We start from the raw sequence: 6,825 nt of genomic DNA, 5'->3' as shown, positions 1-6,825 counted from the left end.
TTTGGACGGAAAATTGAATCCTGTCTCCAGCTCTGTTTATAGTCCCATTCTTCACCTGTTTGTTTCTTTCACCTGAAACACCTTCAGTCAGAAAGTCAGTATATATTACTTATTATTTATATAAATATCAAAATTTTTTCTACTCTATATATATTGGATATAATGGTACTGTATTTATTATATATTATATTCTATGTAATATACAATATTTCTGTTTATTCTCTCATTCATTTTTTATTTCTTTTCTTCCTGACTGTATTGTTCTGCTCTTTGCATCCCCTCATTGTCCCCCAACATTTATTCATCGTTCTTTTTCAATTTTTATTTCAATCTTTTCAATTTATTTATTCATTTTAATTATATTTTTCTATTTCGTATCTTTTTCTCTGTTACTTTTTATTAAAATAAAGTAATTTTTCACAGGAGCACAATTTTCCCCTTCTTTCTACTTTTTTAAGTTTTTTTTTAAAATTTTATTAAAAAGTAAGTTTATTTTCTTGGTTTATTGTATGTTTTTATTGTGTACCCATATAATGCATTCATTTTTATTTCTTTTTGGTACACACTGGCACATAAAATAATAATGATAATAATATACAGTACATATATTTATTCTAATAAAAAAACTGGTTTCTTTTTTTTTTCTTTTGTGTTATTTATCTTTGCTGTTTTTCTTTCTCTGTTAGATGCCAAAAAAATTTATAAATAAATATAATATATACAGTATATATATATATATATTGCTAGAAAAAGTTCTGGTAGAAAGCAGGAGTGGAAAAAAAAAATCAGTAATAAACTCAGTAGCATGAAGGTGATCATGAATTTCCCCTGAACTAGAAATACAAGACTTTATTTTTTTCCTACATTTATTTAAAAAAAAAATTTAACAATTCAGGCGGCGGTGTTTTATTTCAGCGGTTATATTTTCGTCTGGTTTTGATGGATGAGTCTCCGTCTGTCTGAGGTCTCTAAAGACTGGCTTGGGTTCAGCACCTGAAATGGTCCTATAGCGTTGACCCACTTTAACGTCTTCCTTCAATAATACGTTGGTATTATTATTATTATTATTATTATTATTATTAATATTACTTCGATTGGAATTATCCATATAAATTACACGCCTGGGCCCCTGTGGCTATCGCGTCTGGGGCATGATTTACAGCAGAGATGTGAAGAAAACACACACTGACCCAGTTAGAGCTTCAACCGCAGCCTGTCTTTAAATCCACGCAACTGAAGAGCGATTAAAGTCATGTGCAGACGATATATGAACGATCTGACAGACGAGGGCGTGTCTATAAGGCGTCGTGTTCTTGCTAATCTGGATGTGATTGAAATTCTAGGAATGTTCTCTCGGACGATTTTCAAAATGTTTATGGTCTATTATAAATCTGACCTAATCTTTCTTTTGCGGAGCATATCTGAAATCTGAACGCTAATTAAAGCCATATTTCATAAATATAGCGCTGATGTTGTTTCCTGTACAAAACGGCGCGTGGCAATTCTTCCCGTCCGGCAACACGCCGGAAAACAAAAACCTCGCAGGTGTTTCCAGGGGCGACATCATTCTTCCGGATGCTCATTAGCGAGAGAGCTGTCTCCCATTAATTATCAGACAGTTAACATTAACACTAGAAAACATTAATTAATGCCACAGATTAGCCGAAGCCCAGAGGGACTGCCTAACCTTAGTATGCATTTTATCATCTGTCCTCCCTCTGCAATTATGAGACTGTCCACAGACAGGTACACGCTAACCGGCGTGGCCGTCTGCCTTAACGTCGCTTGTCAGGTTTGCATTATTCCCTCATTTGTTTGTTGAATCCTTTGTAATTATTCGCAGATGATCCGTCCCTTGTGACTGAGAACTGTGTAAGCTCACATAGACGCTAATAACAAGTAAACTCCAGAGAAAGACAGAGGTTAATTACCATCTGCATATAAGACATTCACAAATCATTTTTGCTAAGATCAAAAATGTGTTGCGATGTGATTCGTCGATTTCAAATCATCATCGTTTTTGAACATATTTATATCTAATTATTATTCGATGCGCTATACTTGTATTATTTAGAATGTGACCAATAATTTGTGACCAGATTTTGATATGTAGACATACACAACACCACCGAGACCGAGGGGTGTCCTGAGAGTCACATAGAATACAGATTAACATGGCAGAGGTAGAGCTGCGTCTTCCTGCAGACACAATAAGAAAAAAACGTATAGTTTTATTGAATCAATCTTCTTTTTTTTTTTTTTTGCGCTACGAGGGTGTTAGTGAAAGGGCCATGATTTAGAAATCAGAAGGCACTTATGCTTTTCTAAGTGTTTGAGCCAAAGAAATAAAAGTCAACTATTTGTATCATACTGAGTTGCAGAGCATCATATTTTTTGCATTGCATCATATTGCGTTAAATCGTTTTGTGTTGAATCGAATCAAAATCGAATCGCACCGTAATAGCGGTGAATCGTATCGCGTCGGTAGCTGCTTCGTATGTATCTTTAATGCATCATATCATCGGCTATGCATCAAGATGCGAATCACACAGGCCTCAGTTATGGAGATGCACATCAATAGAGGAGGTCTAAACATTGATATTCCTTTTTTTCCATTTAGACGTCTGTAACCATAGTAACAGTGGAGGTGGAAGATTAGCCTCGTCCAGCTTAGCGAAAGTTTTAACAATGATAGTTTCAACGTTGCCTTTGTAATTTGGTATCGTTTCATTTTGTTTGTTACAAAAGATTGGCAGTCAGAGCGCCAATCAAATTCTGTTGAGCTCATCGTCAGGGATGTGAATACGCCAATTGCACAAGATTTCATTTAATATTTAACATACAGCAGAAGAACTAGTTTATTAAAACTGCGGAAGAAATTTCAGAATTTTGTCCTTGCTGCGACCTTGTCCAAAATCATTTCTCTTTTATCTAGTGTGTACAATAAAAAAAAAAAAACCTTTGCATTCTACAAGCTGCAAACGCCTCATTCTTGAGACATGGTGCCACCCAGATTCAGACGAACGGCCAAAGGGATTTGCGAATGGATAAATGGGAATAATTGATTTTCAAACAAAAACAGGGTTTCGAGACCCTGAATATGTATCGAGCACTCGCTGTGTGACGAATGGAGAGATAAAAGAAAAATCTCTTCCAACATTTGACCTTGCTGTGACCTTGATCCTGCCTCTTCTTTGTACTTGTTTTTGCAACAATACTTCCATACAATTATAACAAGACATTCAAACACTCGTTCTGGAGATATCTCTTTAATGGATGGACAGATTGATGGATGGATGAATGGATGGATGGAGGAGAAAAAAACCCGATTTAGATTCTAAAAATACTTTCTAAGTCAGAAAGTGGATTATTTTATAGACCCACGACGTTTGTACAGTGGAATAAAGAAATAAAATAAGTAGTGTGGCTGATTTCTTTTCTTTCCCAGACTGCACACGGTGATGTCAGGAGTCTTTACAGAATGAGACGCCACCTGGAATTGGTCTTCACCTGCACTGTGAACTGTATTTTAACACAGTGTAATGCACGTGATTGTTTGGTCTATCGTTTTTTGTTTTTGTCTCTGAAAAAGGTAAGGAAGCAAAAAGTAGACGGAATAAATGTGCACGTTTTCAAAACAAAGCAAATTACACAAAAAGCCAGATGAGTGTGTTTATGGGGACGCAGCATGACGCCAGGAGAGAAGTACAGCCTTGAAAAGAAAAAAACAATTAGAAATCATGAAAGCAGCTGTCTCTCTATCTGTGTGTGTGTGTGTGTGTGTGTGTGTGTGTGTGTGTGTTCAATATTTTGCCCCACATCATTCTTATTACACTCTCGACACCACGAGACCTCCTGATATAACACATTGCTCAACTCTAATAGTTTCATCGCTGAGCTATTGATAGATATTAGATTCTAAGCTCGCATCTAATATCCTCCTCAGCCGTCACCGCTCGGGATCACGGGCGAGAAATTATTGCTAGCTCTACCTGAGGAGACGTGATTTTCTTTTCTTTTCTTTTCTTTTTTTTTTTTTTTTTGCATCAGTTACGTGCAGACACATTAAACACATCCATCTTCCGTCTTTTTGTTGTTCCGGTGCGGTGTACAGAACAGCTTGAGCACTTTGGGGGTAAAGCTGCAGATCCTGTCGAGGTGCCACGCTGCTCTCGATGATCTCCAGACCAGTTTTTCAATGAGCGATGGAACATGGATTTTTATTTCAAGGATTTTTAGGATCTTTATAAATTATATATCGAAAATGTATGTAAATTATGCAGACCTTTCACTCTGGATGAATAAAGCTTCGCTCGATGTCTGTCTCCTTTATTTCTTATCAGGGACTTTTCGAGGGCAGATCTTTAAACTAACTTGTTCGATGATTTGTCTAAGACAGACGTTCGCATTGCAGTCATATCAGGGACGAGTCACTCCTGCAGGAAAACGTAAAAAAAAAAATCATTATTTCATTTGAATCTTTATGTGATACAGTATATGGACAAAAGTTTGTCCATTCCACATTTAAACACCATTTGCTATAATAATAAACGCCACTCTTCTGGGAAGATGTTCCACTAGATTTTGTGGAGGTTCAATCAGCTTCAAGGGTGGTAAAGTCAAGTACTGATGCAGGTGAGAAGGTGGAGGAGGCCTGGGGTGTAGTCACAGCGTTCACACTCATCCAAAAAGTGTTCAGTAGGGTTGAGGGTCAGCGATTTACAGCAGGAGATCTTCTGCTCCATCCCATGTAAAGCAGATCTTCCTGGAGCATCCTCCTGTGCACAGGGGCATCGTCATGCTGGAACACGTTTGGATCTCCTACCGCATCCAAAGACGTCCGATGCAATTATGTACCCCCAACTTTGTGGACAAATAAAACCCACACAAATGGCAGGAAAAATCAAGTGTCCCAATAATTTTGTCCATAAAGTTATGCTTTTATTCTCCAAAATATCTAAATAAAGTACAAATATACAGATTAAAACAATTGAAAATAGCAAATGATATACTGCTACTATAAACTAATGCTACTAATAATAATAATATCAATAACAACAACAATAATAATGTTATTGTTATTATACAGATAAATATGGATCTAATAAATTAATATTAATATAAATAAATATTAATATAAAGTAATATTATAATTCATATTATGTTATATTTTATATTATAATAATTTGGTCAATTCTGATCATATTTCATACATTTCCTAATTCTTTTACAATTCTATATATTTTTATATATTAATATATAAAATTATAGGTATGGAAAACTATACATAGGTAATAAATAAATACAAACAATATGATCATTCTAATATAAAATTACCAATACTCTAATTTTCTACAATATGTACAATAATGTAAATTAATATCATCATATAAAATATATATTTTTTTTAATTAACATTTTTCATATTTATATTTCAATAAATATAATAATACTATAAATTATATACAAAAACAACAAAACACTGTAACAGAAAGTACAACAAAAAAAAACAAACAATTCTGCCACACAACTACAGTTAAACCCAGTTATCTAAAGCATTTAAAACTCATCACAGATGATCAGTAAATTAGGAATATACAATTTTCCACTCGGGGCTGAAAATCGAACGCAGAAGAGTGCAATTTTTTCTCTCCATATTGCAGAAATTATCTACATTTTGGATTTATTAATGCACATTTCCTTGTCTGTGCTCATGACAGTGTGCTGTAGATCAGTGTGAACCCCCTTGATTATATTATTGAGAAGGTTCAGGTTATTTTCCACTGCCCGATTCTGATTTTGGTCATTACGGTTTAGACGAGTGTCTCCTTGATTGTGCTATTCAGAAGGTGCTGGACTTTTTTGTACTTCATCTGAATCCCAAGCTTCGTCTGATAGCATTGTGTTCAAGTTAAAAGTAGCTTTCGAGCTGAATCAGATGATATGATAACCTGCGCTGAATAAATAATAAGCTTATTAACTTTTTATTAAGGTATCTATCTATCTATCTATCTATCTATCTATCTATCTATCTATCTATCTATCTATCTATCTATCTATCTATCTATCTATCTATCTATCTATCTATCTATCTGTCTGTATGTCTGTCTGTCTGTCTGTCTGTCTGTCTGTCTGTCTGTCTAGCTAGCACAAAGTTGGAGGCACACAACTGTATCAGGTGTCTTTGGATGCTGTGGCATAAATTTTTCCTTCACGTGAACTAGAAGACCCAAACCTGTTCCAGCATTAGGCTGTCTCTGTGCACAAAACCAGCTCCATGAAGATGCTTTACATGGGCTGGAGTGGAAGATCTCCTGCTATTGAGCTCTGACCTCAATCCTACTAAACACCTGGTGAGGTGTCAACAAACTTTTGTCCATTTACTCTATGTATTTTTGAATATATATATATATATATATATATATATATATATATATATATATATATATATATATATATATATATATATATATACATACACAAAAAAAAAAATGTTAAAGAACACATTGAAGCATAAAATCCTGGTGCTCAGGTCTGATGGAAAAGAATAAAAAAAAATAAAAAATTCAATAATGTTACATGAAAGCGATCTGGATTCGAGTGAATGCCCATTCATTAACATCATCACCAAAATTACAGGCTTTAAATCATCAATTTTAATCAACCATTACCTGTTAATGGTGTTACTGGTAGAATTGCTTCCTGTTGCTATGGCAGCAGTGAAGTCTGTGAACACTCGAGGAGAATGAGCTCAACTATACTTTGGAAACTTTAAAACCCTGCCGAGCGATGGATATGCTGTAAAAGCGTACAGAAATTAAATAC

Source organism: Silurus aristotelis (assembly GCF_946808225.1).
Source record: "Silurus aristotelis genome assembly, chromosome: 22".
NCBI classification, from domain to species: domain Eukaryota; kingdom Metazoa; phylum Chordata; class Actinopteri; order Siluriformes; family Siluridae; genus Silurus; species Silurus aristotelis.
Note: the sequence above shows the minus strand (reverse complement) of the source record.